The sequence below is a fragment of the Lagopus muta genome, chromosome 11, assembly GCF_023343835.1.
Source record: "Lagopus muta isolate bLagMut1 chromosome 11, bLagMut1 primary, whole genome shotgun sequence".
NCBI lineage: Eukaryota > Metazoa > Chordata > Aves > Galliformes > Phasianidae > Lagopus > Lagopus muta.
This window is the reverse complement of record NC_064443.1, coordinates 10,000,001-10,017,433: the sequence shown is the minus strand read 5'-3', so window position 1 is coordinate 10,017,433 and position 17,433 is coordinate 10,000,001. Positions and strand designations below refer to the sequence as shown.

At 44.4% G+C, this 17,433-nt stretch overlaps 1 long non-coding RNA gene across 1 annotated transcript in view; it reads right to left on the bottom strand.

Moving 5' to 3' along the window:
- Positions 1-12,047: 12,047 nt before the first annotated feature.
- Positions 12,048-17,433, bottom strand: part of LOC125698754 (uncharacterized) — a 17,346-nt gene continuing 11,960 nt past the window's right edge. Inside the window, exons 4-5 of the long non-coding RNA XR_007379304.1 lie at positions 15,296-16,591; positions 12,048-12,572 (exon numbers count right to left, since the gene is read on the bottom strand). This is a non-coding gene — a long non-coding RNA (uncharacterized LOC125698754). The remainder of the gene's footprint in view (positions 12,573-15,295; positions 16,592-17,433) is intronic.

Genomic DNA, 17,433 nt, shown 5'->3' with positions numbered 1-17,433 from the left:
CTCCATGAGAATTATTGTCTTCTTAGAGGAGATGTGTAAGTGTGGAATTGCTGCTGGATTGCTGTGGTATATCACAAAAATGGTGTATCCAATCAAAGGCTGGGAAGAAACAGGTCCAGAACAGTTCAAGAAGCAAAGTCAGTCTCCAAAGTCAATCTTGATTGCCAAAGCCTACAGAGTGGAAAGTAAAAAAATACTATTGCTCTACAGCCCCATGTCTGAGAGCCCACACCAATCCACATGTGAGGCATAGTCTCCGTCTGCTGCCCTGCGTGGGGAGCAGAGCAGGAAACCACCACATTGAAACAATTCCCTATAAGAAGGGGAGCTGGACTTGATGATCTCCAGACGTCCCTTCCAACCCCTATGATCCCATGATTCTACAATTCTGTGAAAGGAGGGCAGAGAACAGTGTTTCACTGAAGAACTCTAAGGGGAACAAGTGACCTTCCCCTGAGAGCTTAATGAGAGGTGTTGGGGAGCCAGCCCAACCTGGACATTATCCTCCAACCAGCCTCTGAAGGAAAGGGATTGGGAAGAAAGGGAGAAAGGACTTTATCATTCTCATATCTCCCCACAACAAGCTCATAGTCCCCAGGGAAGGGAATAGCAATCTGCCTCTTGCCTGGCACCTCTCTGCCTGAAACCTTGCTCTGCACAGGAGCAGAGGAAACTCATTTCCCTGTTCAGGGCCTCCTTCTGCCCCATAACAGCTCCTTGTTATATTCTCTTAAAAGTTTAGAAATTGTCTTTGAGTAACAACATAACAACAAGGTGATGGTTACCAAGGGAACAGCCCTTGAGAAGGTCAGGCTCTTCCGGGGAATTTTGTGCTTTACCTTGGCTGAAAGTTTTTCCAGAGCAATCAGGCCAGTGTCTTTGCATCCTGGAGAAGCAAAGCCATCATCTGCTTGGAAGAAGACTGAAAAGAGAGGAAGGGCACCACTAAGATTTCCCACACCTGCATGGCACATTCTGGGGCAGTTACCCTCAAAATTGATACCATCAGCAGCTTTCAACCCAGGGATATAACTAACAGACCTCTGCAGTGATGAGTTCCAAACTGAATTTGCTTGGAGGCCACAGTAGAGGTACAGAACAAAAAATATCCCCAGAGCACAACATAGAAAACTGTGTCTACAACTTGCCTGAAGTACATCAGTACAGCCCTTGGAGTTCTTGTATTTCCACAGAGCTTTGGTACATTCATGAAGAGAAAATTCAGCTCTCCAGGAAAGAGTGATAAAGGGTGATAGGTGTAAGCATAAGCTCTTCCATACCACGGCAACTACAGAGTGATGGAATATGGTGCAGTTCTTGCTGTCACAGGATCTCCCAGAGACAGAGTTCAGATTCTGATGCTGCCCTTCATGTGCTAATAACTCAATGTGGTATCTTCCCAGCCACAGAGGAAGGCAGACCTCTGCTCTTTTCAGAAGGTAGTTATCCGATGAGCGGGTTCATTGGAAATCAATGGTGGTTATCAATAACCAAGTGCTGTTTTTCCAGTATTTGGTGCTGACTGCTCTAGGAGAGGGCTGTCTAAGTGGGCAAGTGTGGGTACAGCATCACACAGCAACTATTATGCCAATGCTACTAGTAATACCTTTGATTTGCAGTGCCTTTGCTATCCCAAGAACCTACCTGAGTTAAGCAAGGTATAGGAACCAAGAAACAGCCATTTTTAAGCTCCTGGTGTATGTTAGAGTGGCAGCAGATGGCATTTTTCTCCTTTAAGAACCCTGCCAGATTACCTTACCCTCAGCACTTCAACTAGGAACTCTTTCAAAGTCCTTCACTAGGAAAAACACTTTCACTAGTGAAAACCTATACCTTTGTTGGCTGCAGTTGTGAGTCCTGCTAGTGGGATCTCAGGAGGCTCTCTTTCTGTGTAGAAGAGTCACTTGATTTACTCAACGTTAGTTACATTCTAGTCCCCGGTAGGGTCAGGCAAACAAGTTCTCCCTGCTGCAAGGAAAGAGCTGGCTCTACTAAACATAAATGTTAAGGCAGATCAGCCAAGGTGTTATCACCTCTCATGGAGCTGCCATGAGCTGTGATGCTCCATGCTGGTGGCCAAGCAGATAACTGCTAGGAATGAAACTCTTCCCCAGCTTCAAAAGCAACAAACACAAATGAAAGCACTTACCTGCAGCTTGACCTTCACAAAAGAAAGCCCAGCTAATCAGGCTGATCCATCAGTGACATATGGTTTTGAAAGAACACATTTTGATTTGCAGAAAAATATATGTTCCCAGCGCTGAGGTGTTTGGTGGTTGCACTGAAATAGATGTTTTTGTGCTGAATTGCTGGGACTGAGAGCATTTATCTCCTCTTTCTCAAGCACAAAGTCAACACAAGTAGTCTTTATAATCTGCCCAATGCACAGCCTTCTTGCTCAGTGTGTGGGCTCTGAGCACAGCCCTCACCACTCACATCCACCAGGCATCAGGCAAGCACACTTCCAGCTGATTTACTGATACTTAATAATTAAATGCTAGGTGATCACTCAACCCTGGTGAGTAGGTGTTCAATAACTACAGAGAGGAACCATCTCCAGGCAGCCCACCCAGCCTGCTTCATCGCTCAGCACCAATGCAGAGCTGAGCCAAGCCACACACAGCTCAGCTCCCTAGCTCTCACCACAATTCTCACCTGCTCACCCATGTCAGAGACTTTCAAGATATACAGGGTTAGGATTGAGCAAGGAAACATTCTACAGAAGGAAGGAGTCGGTCACCCTGCATTTGCTCAGGGAAATTATGTATTTAAAAAAAAAATGGCTAACCAAGAACAATAAAGCTCTGCTGCCCTCCCAGTACACTGCTGGTGTTTATATCTGTTTACCAGTGTCACCTTTTGCAAGGCAGCACTTTAGCCTTGTTTTAACATTGCTCTTTATTCTGTCTTAGCATTGCTTTTTCTTAGCAGGCAGGGACACTGCTTGGCACCTAACAAACTGCATCCTTTCCTTCTGTGCCTTTGTAATAATAATTCTCTGTCCTGACACATTCAGCTGGAGCACAGGGAACACTGTCAGCTTAAAAACCACCACCACACTTCTGGGATTTGAAATCCAGCAGTACCTGAGATGACTGAAACAGGAAGAATTTTTGAAATCCAATTTGTTCTCCACTCTTTCTACCTCATTGTTTGCATTTTCAATTTCTCTCTACTTGGGGGATGAGGCTCACCGTTAGGCACAAGTTTATCAGTGCTTGGCTCTCGGATTGTCACTTCCCAGCCCTGTCTGAGGGCCCTGCAGGTGGCACTACCCTTCCCCTACAGAAATGACACCCCCACCATTTTTCTTCCAACTCCTGTCCAAAAAATAAATAGCGCAAGAATATTTCTGATGTTGTCAGGCTTTGTAATAGTTCGTTCATTTCAACCCTAAATTTGGGACTCAATTTGAGCTGGCAGTAGCTGTTTAATATACAGGACCTGTCTTATTACATCTCCGTCTAATGCATATTTGGGAGCTTTCCCTGAAAGCTCTTGTATAAAGGAGTATTATGACATCAGGAAGTCTAAAAGTACCTGAACTGCAGATGTGATAAATTCAGCAGGATGATACGTGCCCGGCATTTGTACTTGCCTTTTTCCATTGGCAAATGGCCGCCTGGGCTCTATCCCTTGGGATAGCTGTAGAGAACAGCCAGTTTGATGAGCCTAACCAGCCATTGGATGTCACTTTGGCTCCACACTAATTCGAGGGAAACAGCATTTATCTGGCAGCCAGGCAGCCAGCTCTTCGGCAGCTGAGAGTTTAATTATCAAAGGTTCAGGCGAATCTTGCTCTCGCTATCTCTGACCAGCTGCCACAGAAAAATAGACCTTCTGGCCCCATCCAGAAGTTTGTGAAGCTCTTGCAAGTTCCCTTTTGCTGTTAAAATGAGTCCCCGACCATTTGCCCTTTCCTGTGAAAGCTCTGGGCTGGATGCCACTACAAAATAAGAAACTGTGAAAATAATACAGTGGGGAAGGGCTCTTAGTGGATGGGGCTGAGCAAGTGGCAGACAGGAATGGGAGCACTGGGCTCCAGCTGGTGCCTTGATCCAACTGTGGGTGTTGCTCTGATAGATGGGCACAGGAAAGGCTTCCTCCACTTGTGGGACACTGTTTATTCACAGCCTCACACTGCAATTACAGAACAGAGCCACTGTCTGTCTTGTACTCAGCCCTGCTTCCACTGGCTGTTATCAGCCCAAGCAGCCAGTGCAAAAAGCAAGAGCTATGCCTCCCCATTCTGCTCCTCTTACAGAGTTTAAGCGCTCCTGGTTTCCTCTCCCAGCTTTGCTGTCAACAACAATCAGTCCCAAAACAAAAGTTGTTGGTACCCCCCCAGGTTCTGCTCTGTGCACAGTGATAATTGGTTGATGGTTGCACTGGATGATCTTAGTAGTCTTTTCCAACCTTAATGATTCTATGATTCTATATCCAGATTTACCACGTGTGTTATTCCCTCCTCCAGACCAGAATGAGGAGCTATTTCCAATAGATCCTTTCGTGCTTTCACGTTAGGGGCATCCCTGCCCTTTAAGTTCTGCAGTGCTGGTTAATAATGGGGCCACCTAAGTGCATATCAAGAGAGTTTGTAACTTATGCGCTAGTGATGCACATGCTTTTCTTTATTCTCAGACTCTCTGCAGACACAATCAGACCCAATTGGCCATTCTCAAGGCACATTTATCTTTTGAATATGAAGGCAATAGACTCAATTACGTTTTTCGAAGGTAAACTACGGTTCTGGTGAGCAAATTAGTTATCCCTCCATTCTTCCACAAAATGCCATCAGGAAACCATCACAAGCAAATACTATCAATCTTGATCTGTTCTGCCCAGTTTGTCTTAGCTATCAGCAAGGAACTGTGCAGGGAAATATACTCTCTCTGCTCTTCACCCAAGAAAAATCTTTCCAAAGCTTGGGGATAATTTTCATAGGTGAGACACCAGGCCAGCCACTAAGTAACTAGTGAGAGAATCATAGAATGGCTTGGGTTGAAAGGGACATTAAAGATCATCTAGTTCCAACTCCCCTGCAATGGGCAGGGTTGTCAATCTCTAAATCAGACACTAAATCAGGCTGTCTCCATGCTACCTGGCCTTGAACACCTCCAGGGATGGGGTATCCAGAAATTCCCTGGTCAGCCTCTTCCAGAGAAGGAGGACGAAGAAGGAGCAGGAGCCCGTAAATCACTGTAACTGGTTGGAAAACAGGAAGAAAAGCATACCTTAGAAAGTTGTAGAAAGTTCCTTGCAGAAATTTGTTCCTGAGCTCCCCCTTGATGTCCAGAGGCACCGTCACTGAGGCCAGGTTGCCTTGGGTGTCTCGTTTTCCCAACCTGCATGAACAAAAGTGTTTATTTAACACCATCTCCCCAGGGTTTCCTCAGATCCCTAATCTCCAGACCTGACAGTTTACTTACAGCATCGCCAACTGCAAACTGATTAGTCCAGTCCCCATTCCCTTCTCCCCCATGGTTATCACTTTTATTAACAGCAAGGGAGTGATAATGGGGAAAGATGATCAAAGCTGCTGGTATTAACGCTGGGGATTAACGGTATTTATATTCCTGATCAGTGCATACTTGGTGTGGAGAGGAAACCGCCACAAATCAGCTTTTTCCAGCAGAGAGTTGCTGCAGTGCCACTGCCTAAATAGCTGCTGGCTAATGAGCCCTTTGTGGCTGGCTCAGGGAACAGCTTTCTCACTCGGCTGCTTCTCTTGCAACCTAATGCCTCCAGGTTTGCATCTACCATGGCATCCAGGCACCAGGTCTTGGTTTTCCAACTAGTCCTGGGGAAAATGCCTGCTGCTGAGGACAAGCGTGCTGGTGTGGGGCAAGCAGCTGAGATGCTGTTTTGGCCAGTTCAAGTCAGGATTATACCATGTTACCAAACAAACACCTTATATCTCGGTCTGGAACTTCAGGAGAACCACAGTGAGTGCCACATTAGTGGGGTGAGGAAAGAAGAAAAAAATCCATGCCAAGTCTTACATATAGGGAGGGAGAATGAAGCCTTCTGCAGCCATCCAGAGAGAATAGATGTGTTTAATAAAGCTGTGCGCTGTTGTATATTGATTCCACTTAGATTCCAGAAGCAGCTCAGTGGCAGGGGCAGGAAGCAGGACTGGCTGGCCTTGGTCACTCATTGTTGCTGGCCACAAAGCAGCAAAACATGGCACAGGCTTCACACGGCAGGCACTGGAGGCCAGTGCAATCAACAGAGAGCACATGGAGGGCATCAGAATCAGGGGAGCTGGTAACAGACTCCTTCTGGGAGGCAGAATTTCATTTCACTTTGAAGAGAGAGGATACATGGAAGCTGTCCACTTCTCTCCTGCCTCTCCCAAGCACTCTCTGATGTGTTACACAGCCCTGATCTTCATAAAGCCCACAGATAGGCCCCACTGTAGGACCTCAACCAGAGAACAGAGCATGGATTTCAAAGACAACCTGTGGAAAAAAGTCTTTTCCATACCATCCAGTCCACGCAAGCTGGTCACACTTCAATACTGGGTTAAAACAGTTAATCCAAAGCCAAGGCATTCTGGCAAATAAGTACTTTTTAAAAGGCAGGGAAACAGATGCCTTGACCACCAGCTCTGAGTAGCTCTTGGTATCCACCTAGTAAGAAAAGTTAAGCCTGGCTGTGATCTGCAAGTCTGAACACTACCATTTGGCCTATAACATGCTTCATCAAGAGAACTCTATCCAGAGACTAGCTGGGAGATCATCTTCCTGATTAATATTAACAAATAAGGTATCTTAAAGAATATCCTCCTTGTTTGCAGACAATTTAGGATCATTACTCCCTTTATGATCAGTTAGATATCTTTGACTGTTTCCACAACTATTTCTTCCCCCTAGTCCTCTATGGTTCATCACTTTCTGTTTCTCCTCTGTGCAGTGTAATAATGTTGAAAGGGTTTATTTATATAATCGTAATAGGCTCTTGTGGAGATTATCATTATGTCACAAGTATAGGTCAGGGAGTTTTGGCTGAAGAATGAGTTACAAAGGGAGCATGGAGGCAAGCCCTGCTGTTTTAGTGCACGCTCCCATCCGTGCACATCACGGACCACCTGCATCCACATGCATGCACAATTCACACACCTGCAGATATTGATCCCGCATGTGGCCATGCATAATCAAACCTGACTTGTTCTAGCACCTCAGAACACAGATTTTTACCCACAAAACAGGGAAGTGACAACAGAGGGGAGAGGAGAGGTTTTACACCTGGAGGTAAATGAAAAAGAAAGCTGTGAATTGAAGGAAACGGGTGAAATCAATTGGGGTAAAGTAGAGGACAGTAGTGATGCTCCTAAACTTCTTTTCCCCCTTCTTTGGCTTCTGCATCCTCACTCCACACACACAGTAAAAATCTTCTCTTCTTGCAGAACTCTGCAGGAATTACAAAGCCCTAGGTGATCCATGGGGACTAACCAGCCCTACATACAATCACCTTGCTTATACTTGCCAAAGCTATTTTAGATTACCCATCTGCCTTTTAACACCTCTCAGCCAAGATTTTCTGGAGAAAACCTTTCATCCCATAGGGTACTTTCAAAGTCATGACAGCCTGTACAGCCTGTCAAATAGAATAATGTGGACTTCTTACACACTCTATCTTGAGGATGTATTCATCAGCAGGTCAGGCTATGCTCACATCTTGTGAGACGAAGGCAAGTGTTTTCTCTGCATGCCTGCATCCAACCAAGGACAGCAAAATCACTAGGAGGTGCTCTTCTAGCAAGATTTGATTGAAGGCGATGCAGAATAACCAACTGGCACTAGTGTGCTCTGGATAAATGGAGCTCTTTGCCTTGGGATCATGATTTCAGAGGAAGGTCAGTGCACTGCTGACCACTATTTGTCATCCTTCAGCAACACTCAACAACTCAACTCAACAACTTCTGTGGAATAAGGAGCTGCTCTTGGCTTGGGTCCCAGTAGAATGAGCATCAGCGTCACTGCACTTGGTGTCCTTGCTTGATTCCTGGCTGACTCCACAGGGAAATAATGAAGCTATTCAGAGAGCTCATCTCAAGGGTTAGCACCTTGATGGGAGTTCACTCATCAAGTGAGTAACACAGCGGGAGGTTCTGCTGGGTCTTGGAGCTGAGAACAGAAACGACTGCTGAGCTCCAACCCCATGTGAAGAACAGACAACACCATCGAAGTCTTACATGCAATCAAAAACTCCAGCTAACATCGAAAGAGGTCAGAATCCGTGGAAAAAAGTCAAACGAAAAGCAACCAAAATGGCTATATATCAGCTGACTTGCAAGGACAAGTGTTGAAGGGACACATGATGAGGTTATGGGTTTGGTGAAGGAGATAAGCCTTCTCCCACCTTCCTAACCCCCTTTGCTCCATGCCCAAAGCAGGACTGTGGGCACTGCAGTAGTACATTCATAGTGCTCCTGCACTGCTGTACCCACATGAAACCCCAAGGAGGGAGGGAGGGAAATAAAAGCCAAATGAACTGTCCAGGTGGCCTGCGGGCCTTAAATTAAGCATCCCAGTATATATTGAAATAAATGTGATAAACCAGGTCACTATCACTTGCGTGAAATTCAGTTACTCTTTTAAATCATCATTATCACCGTCATAATTAAAATCAAGCAACAGCTTAAAGAAACTAATGAATATTTTTATATGTGAACTTATCACATGAAGGGAGAAAAAAACCTGTAAAGTGAAAATGTGCCTGTATTGCTAATAAATATTATTGGAGGGACTCCCAGCTTTTTACATTACCACAGTGTGATATGACAGCCTATAATGGATTACTCAACTGCCCGAAGCCATTGTAGGAATAAATCCCTTTTAATATTCATGTGCGGTCTTTGAGAAAATAGATGTAAGCAGTTAATACTTTTCTATAGACAAAACAACGCAGTTTATCAAAACAAAATGTGTGCTTGAAAACAAAACTCACAGAGCTCCTGTACTCATTCTTTTTCCACAAATCAGAAAAAAAATGGGACCCTCCCTCTCCAAAAGGACAATCGTGGGCAAGATGGTGCACAGAAAGAAGGATGGGGAGAGGCAGGGTAGTAGCAAGGGTGTATAGAAAAGGGGAAATGGTATTTAAAAAAAAGATAATGAATAGTTTGTGAATACGTGCTATGGGCACCAAACCAGGGTGCTGTGGGAGGAAGGTGTGGATTGGCACAGGGTTGTTGGCTGCCCCATAGAGAACTCATGGACTAAAGGGAGACTATGGGCAACATACAGGAATGAAGCGCAGTGATACTGTGTGATGCTCAGGATTAGCAGTTTTTATTGGAGGAAAGAAGATATAATGAAAGATGTGAACAGGGAGCCCCTTGCAGGGTCAGCTGAGGGCTCTCCCTACCAGCCCTCTTCTCCATGTCCCTATTTTTTCTTTTGCTTCTAATCTGTACAACATGCTGGGGTTTTATCTCTGCTTTGTTTGGTTTTCTTTCCCCTTTTATGCAGCAGAAGAAGGAAGGCAGCAGCTTGGACAAGTCTATGTGAATTTTTGCATGGTAGGGCACGAGAGAGCAATGGAGCTTAACCATAACCCAAAGAACTTGCCCCAGCTCTTTGCAGGCAACTGATGCTTACAGAGAGAACCAGAAAACAAAATCCTCTTGGCGACTGGAGGGGATGACTTCAGCCTCTTAGAGGTGAGGGGGCAAAAATGAGAGAGTTCATCTTACAAAAGTAGACACAGATGAAATGTGAACCTAGCAACTGTGACCTCTGGCTGTAAATGGCTGTAGACACACCTGAAACTGCAAGGGGGAGAGGTGCAGAAACTCTTCAGTTCCTCTCTTACTGTGAGATCTAGGCAGCAAAGACAAGCTTAAGTCAAGGAATAAATAAGCTACCCTTGGAACTCATGCTGTTTTGATACCTGTGGCTGCCTGGTGGGCATAAGATTTGGTTCAGTCTTACCTTCTTACCCATGTTTCAAGAGAGCCTAGGGTGGTATCTTTTGCCTCTGCAGAACCACAGCAAAAGCAGATCAGGATCTGTCCTGGATTGGAGTAGGTGCAGTCCAGGCTGAAAGAGAAACCATGTTCTTGAAGAAAATCAGCTCAAAATGAAGTCCAAGAGACTGACGCTGTTCTCAGTGCTGCAGGACTGGGGCAGTCAAGAGTCTGCAAAGACTCACAGAGGATGTAATTTGACAATCATGCCAAAGGGATGTTAACTGTGTTCTCTTTTCCCCGGCCACTGGTTCCCATGGAGTAGCTCAGAGTCACCTATTGAACCACCCCACATTTATCATATAATCATAAAATATCCCAAGTTGGAAGAGAGTAAGGGTCATTGAGTCCAACTCCTGGCTCCGCACAGGACCAGTCAAAAATCAGACCAAACGCCTGATTTAGATACTTCCATGCTGAAAACACCTTATCTGGGGAGGGAGAAATTATTTTTATTATTTAAAATATTCAGTTTTATAATAGCAATCTGGCCACAAAGACAGGAAAAAAATAAATGAACTTACCATGTTGGCACTTTGAACCAACCAACTCAGGTTTTATTCTCACGTCATGCTCATGGAACAGTGGGATTCCCCATCAGAGCAAAACTTCAGCTGTATGACCATCAGTGTTGGAAAGACTCTTCAAACAGAAACATTCCAGGGACAGCTGCACAGATAACATTTTTCTTCACCTCTTTATTCATTTATTGTCACAGAAAGCTTGTTACTGGAAACACCAGGAGTGTCCCTTCAAATGTCAGATAGTCTACATTGGGTGATGTGAATGAAAAAGGTCCAGGAGACAATTGGGCACCAAAACAAGAAAAATTCCTCCCACCTACCTCCTTTCAGCAGAGCACTGGTGTGTCTTGCTTAGAAAGGGAAAGAAAAAGTTTCACCTTCTAATTGTTGCATTGAGTAGCTCATTGACAGTGCTTTCTGTTCAATACTTTTCTTTATCACTCAGATTGTCTAATCAAAGGCTTTTTCCTTCCTTGGGTTAGTTTTGCAGTCTCTAGCATTGATCCAAAATCGGAAGTGTAAGAGGAAAACAGGCTCTGGGAATAGTGAATACAATTAGCACCCAAGCAGCTTCATTTTTTGGGGGTGCCTTTAAACATCTTGCAACTCTTTGTCTATTCTCCCATTCTTTTATTCTCCCTTTTGTGCTCAGGAGGCTTCTTTAAGAAAAGCTTTTGTCAGCAGCTCAGGGAGAAGATTAAAGCACCCATCATGGGGAAACAGGTTATTTTTTGTGTCCAAGTTCTTAATCCACTTTATTAAAATGTTCCAAATCTTCCTTCAAGAGGAGAGATCAGAAGGACATTTCCCTGTCACCCCTAGCATGCATTCCTTCCGGATACTTGTGCTTCATTAGAGGATGAAAAAAGCAAAGGCAAGGCAAGGCAAAGAAGAGAGAACAAGACTGCTGTGACTGGTTAATACAGGATGCAGAGCCTTCCATTTCATGGTCACTGGTACTGCTCTGGCCCCAGGCTGGAAGCAATTGAAAGCTTTTCCCATCTGAAAGACACTTGAATCAAGTCAGAGATCTCTAACTATTTTTACCTTTGAGGTTCAAAGAGGAGAAGAACATTTGCAGTGAGCAAAGTCAAGCATCCATCCAGCCTGCTGTCCCGTTGTAACAGCAGCAAGGAAAGGGCACAAAAAGGGTGAGGGAATGGTGGCTGCTGTGCTCTGTGCTCTGCCTGGTATTTTCCCACTTGAAGGGAGGGATCTCTTGGTTAATAAATCTTGATGATTTTTTTTCCATGGTTTTGTCTGCTCTTCTTTTCTGGATGTCCGTAATCCTTCCATGCATTTGCCCCTCTCACAGCAAAGCTGAGGGACAGCAGCACGAGCTGCTAGGTGGGTGCCTCTGATCTCTGGGGCACCTGATGGGTGACATTTTGTGAAGCTTGAAGGCTAAACATCATTAAGACCCTCAGAAAAAAAAAAAAAAGAAAGAAAAAAGAAAAGAAAAAAAAGTGTGTGATTTCTTTCTATCTCTGGGAAAAACAAATCTAGATGAGTCTCAGCCCCATCTTGGAACTACCATCTCCTCCTCATCCTAAACTGCCTAATCCCAACTCTCCTGTCTCTTCCTCTCAGGCTTCTCACCATGAATTTTCCATCTCTCTGCCCTCCTCCTGTGATCTGGCCACAAAATATTTAGCACGGGAAAACAAAGAGATACACGATCTGTTTTTCCACCATCTCTAATGGCAGAAAACGAGGATAGAACCTGCCCTGCTTAGCCATGTTAGAAATCTAATGAGGTTCCTGCAAGCATGTCTTTTCCATGTACTCTGTTTGTGATTCCAAAGGCCACTTCCTTTGAATAAGTAGCTGCTGTTTTGTAAAGCAAGTGTATATGACGCAGGCACTCCTCATGCTTCCTCAGGGTGCAATTACTTTCTTATCTGTCATGTACTGCTGTTTCTCCTCAGCTGAATTAAGTTGTCCAGCATGAGACTGTAGGGTTAATCTTCAAGCAGGAAAGCCTAAAAGGGCTGGAGGGAACCATGGCAGTCCGAGAGCAAAGAGCAAGGCGATGACACCTTGGCAGGCAGAGACCTGAAGCGTAAGGAGAATTCCTGAAATGAGACCATCACATTTCCCATCAGTGCTGACTCATAAAATGGCAGGTTCATTAAAGATGAAATACACAAAAACTACTGTGTGAGCTGTTTCATATTATGTGATTGGCTTTCCCCTGCATCTTGACTTCCCTGAGCCAAGAGTATCAAAGTAATTTGATTTTAAAATGTGTCATCTCATTAATAAAAATGTAGTTGAAGGCTCCATCTTATTTACTGTCCAAATTACTGTAGTTCTTCGAGGCCTGGCCTGCAGCTCTGCTTAGTTAGAGACCATCTATTTGAAACTCAGGAGGTAAGTCTTAGAATCATCAAGGTTAGAAAAGACCACTAAGACCATCTAGTGCAACCGTCCACCTCCCATCAGTATTGCCCACTAACCATGTCCCTCAGTGCCACATCTGCATGGCTCTTGAACACTTCCAGGAATAACTCCACCACCTCCCTGGGCAGCCTGTGCCAGTGCCCACCCACTCCTTCAGAGAAGTTTTTCTTAGTATCCCACCAGAAATCTCTTCTGTTTCCTGCCTCAGACACTGCCAAACCACAGGAGACTTTTCAAAAGGCTGAGAAGGGCTCAGCACGAGTCCCCCAACCTCCCCACTCTCTTGGCTTCCTTCAATACACCCCTGCAAAATCTCCTCTCCAGCCAAGAGCCCTGGAGAAATCCAGCAGAAATGGAGCTCCAAGCCAAGATCGCTTACACTACACTCCAGCCACTCAGTGTCACTGCTGTGCCACAACCACAGATCACCCTTTCTGCTGCTTTTATAGCAGGCGTACCACTGTGTTTTGTATCCAGTGACTCTCCTCCTCCAGGTACAGCCCTGTACAGCAGCATCAGCTGCAGTGATCCTGATGTCCCACGTTTATCCTGTCCCTTCTAACAGCCTCCACAGCATATTCCCTCCATTTTCAAAGCCTGTTTTCCAGTTGCTTTGAATTCCATTTGTGCTTAGAGATACGCCTCACTCCTCAAGCTCCATGCACCCTCACCAGTGAGGTTTTTAAAGCAAGGCCATAGCTGGAAGTTGTCACTGATACACGATGCAGAACAAAATCCAGCTCGCTCAAATGGAGCTAGATTGGCTCAGTGGGGCTGACAATAGATGAGCGGGGTCTTATCAGCCTATGGAGCAGACACAATGCAGGTGCAGTGTGCAGGGAGCAGATAGCAGCTCTGCAAAGGGGCCAGCCTGGCTGGTGATAGTGTGGGCTTCTCTTATTTTCCTCACCAGTTTTGACACTGTTGTTTTAAAGCCAGCACCTTTCTGACCACGGCCACTGCACTAGCAGTGAAAAGAAATAAAAGTGACTGACGGCCCGGTAGAGGAGAGCTGCACGTTTGTACCCACGGGGCACTTCTGCTCCAGGCAGTTTATTCCTTGCTCCAAATGCATTTGCTGGATTTAATGACAAGCTTCTTGTCACTTCTGCAATCAGTCCTATCACAGAGAGGTGATTTTGCATGGAGCAGGTCCTGTATTTTTTATCCTTTGTTTTGCTATTTTGTTGTTGTTGTTGTTGTTGAGGGGCTGCAAGCTGTCTCCCAAAACAGGTCACTATGGTTCATGGCAGTAACCAAGGTCATTAGCCAGATGTCTTCTCCCAATATTTGTAACTAGCAAAGCTAAAAAGTATAACCTCGGATTGTTCTATACAAGAAATCTCCAAACTGTAAATATGCAACAGTAAGAGAAAGTATTTATTTGCCAGTGGAACATTTTAATGAGTGGATGGCTCAGCAAATCTTGTAGACAGCTGCTTTCCCTTCTGCAGATACTGAGATTTATAGTAGAAAGGGAGGGGGGAAATAAGTAGCCAGGGGAGTGTAGTGGGGAGGGGATAAATCAGGTATGCTTGGGTCTCATCTCATCCTCTGGTTTGGCTGGTCTGACAGTTCTGCAGCTCTCCTTTCTTTCAACCAATCATTAATGATCCCATTCAATGGGAGCCTGTGGCCAAGAACAGACATATCACCCACTGACAATAATCACCCATTGGTTAGAACATTACGGAGCATGTCCTGGGCAGACTGATCTAATGGGTGGTAACCCTGCCCATGGCAGGGGTGCTGGAACTAGATGGTCTTTGAGGTACCTTCCAACACTAGCCATTCTGATTCTATGATTCTATATTCATACAAAGGGTAGCTTTCAAATATCAAGTGCTCATGGAATATTGATGGAGGGGCAGGAGCCTAAGAAAGTCAAAACAGTGATGTATTTTTGCAGTTCTGAGCAGATCTTTCATACTCTTTTCCAAAAAATAGGTTTTTAAGCCTTTTACGCTCCTAACCAATAACACAATCATAGGATCATTGAATTATATGGAATCACAGAATGGCTTGGGTTGGAAGGGACCTCAAAGATCATCCTGTTCCAACCCTCCTGCTTTGGGGGTTGGATATTTCTGATAGTATTTCTGATGAATACTATTCCCAAAACCCAAATCACTGTACCAAGAGGAACGGAATCCAGAAGAAAAAAAAAATCTGTCCTGATGCTTGTAGACTAGAGACAGAGCAATAAGCCCAACATGCATTTTACAGAAGACCCCTCCTAGTGATCATAACCTCCAACAGCACAATGCTTCTGTAAAACACAGTCCTAAGAAAAGCTATTAATAGCAAAAAAAAACCACCAAATCAAAACAAACAAACAAAAGAAAACCAAATAAAAAAAAACAAACACGACAGTACAACCACCAAAAGAACTTACAGCATATTCTCAAGTGATTAACAAGCTCTCTGAGCTGCTCCTTGAATCAATCTTTCTGACAATGAAATTTTCACTTCCCTTGGACCTTTACTCCTAGCAGGAGGAGGGAGCTCACATCCTGACTTGCCAATTGGCAGCAATGTATTCAGCTGGGGAATCTGCTGTATCAGTGACAGTGTAGACTAACTCTTGTCCTGACACTGCATTATATTTTGAGGTGAAGCAATTTAAATCAAGAATAGTCATCTTCCAACTTTGAAAAACACAGAAATAACCCTAAAAGGCGTTGCTGTTCTCTCACCTAGGTATTGCAAACAGTCTGTTAGATGCTGGAATAAAAGCTAATCTTACATCGTCTCCAGAAGCACTTTCAGGTTGTTTGCTAAGACTCAGAAGAGAGACCAGTTGGACACAGGGAATCAAAGAATGCGCCTGCAGGAATGTGAAGGTCTTGCTGTCGAGGTCATACAGATGAAAACATCAACAGAATACATAAGACACTTTGCACCTTCCTTATTTATCCAAAAAGCTATTTTTGTTTATTAAAACCTAGTTACTAGCTGCATCTTGCCAATAACCTGGAGTGCTTGCTTGGTTAATTTAAGCAAGCAGAGCTTTGACGAAGTAATTTTACCATCCTCGGGGATCTGCCAGCTTATGCCGGTCTTCACTATTTCAGATGAAATTGAGTTAATTTTCGCTGAAATTGCTTCTTAGCAGACAAACACATTCCCCATCATTGCAAGCTTATGCCTCTGCAGCTCTATTATTCTTTAATTTACACACCCCGGCAGCGAGGGATTAATGCCTGAGACATACAAAAGGCTACAGTGTGGAGAGGAGAAGTGGAGGAGAGAGAAAGAAAGAGTGGAGCTCTGTGGGGAATAGGTAATGGTGTTTCAGTTGTATAGTCAAAACATTTAAAGTTTGGCATTAATATGGAGTCAGCTCTTGTCCTTTCAGTCTGAAAATCCATCATTAAAATCTCAAGGCAGAGAACATCCCAGCTATGCTGACCATGGCAATCCCTGCAGGATTACCAGTCGGGAGGACGATCACTGGGGTATTGTAGATTCCTCCATCACAGGCTGATTGCTGGAAGTGAAGGTGGTGTGGAGCAGAAGCTCACAGGAAGGTTGCATTTCACCTCTGTGCCTTCCACCACGCTCATGCTTCAACCAGGAGTTCTGGGAAGGTGCTGCTGCCAAGGCCCTGGGGGTTCCTTCAGATGTTCTAAAACTAAAATACTGCATTCTTGAAAGCATCCAGACAGAAATATGAATAGTGCCAAAGCATCTGCAAAATGGGAAAAAAAGGATTACCCTGTTTTGTTTTCTTTTTCTAACAGAAGTGCCAAATTCAGCTGTCTCTGTGAATTTTCTAGTAAGATTTTAAGATAGCAGAATTTTAAAGCAGTCCTTGCTGATGACTGAGATGAACAGCAACTATGGGTTTTTTTTAGATTATTGCTTCAGTTTTCCTTCCTTAGTCAAACAGCTAACAGTTTCCTCTCTTTTTGTAAATAGCTCTGAGTTACACATGGGTAATTGGATAAAATACAGCAATCCCACATCATGTGCTGCTATACACGTAGCAATGCTGCAATTGAACATTTAAATTCCTTGTCTTCCTTTGAAGGCCCACCCTTCCTTCCACTTCCCTGGCCACCAGTGTTGCATCAATGCAGCAGTACATACCAAGATCCAGCACATTCCAGCATCCTTCTTCCACACAAACACATCCATGCTTTCTCCTTGCTATCTTCTGCATATGAGAAGCTCTCTACCAGCCCAATTTATTATTCCACCTACAAATCTTTTCTTGTTTTCTCCTTCAATATGATGCCAACTAAATCTGGACATGACAGCTGATATGTTGGACCACCATATCTCTCACATGCTCTTTCTGACTTTTTATTAGCTGATAAGCCCTTTGCAGGCCAGAGCTTGTTCTTGAGCACCCTGTCATCTCAAGCGCATGACTTGATATCTACAAAATTAGCAACAAAAGAAGAAAGCTCTAGAGATAATTTTCCCTCCTGAGGACTGTCCTCCACAGAATCATAGGGTATTCCAAGTTGGAAGGAACCAATTTAGACCATTGAACCCAACTTCCAACTCCACACAGGACCACACAAA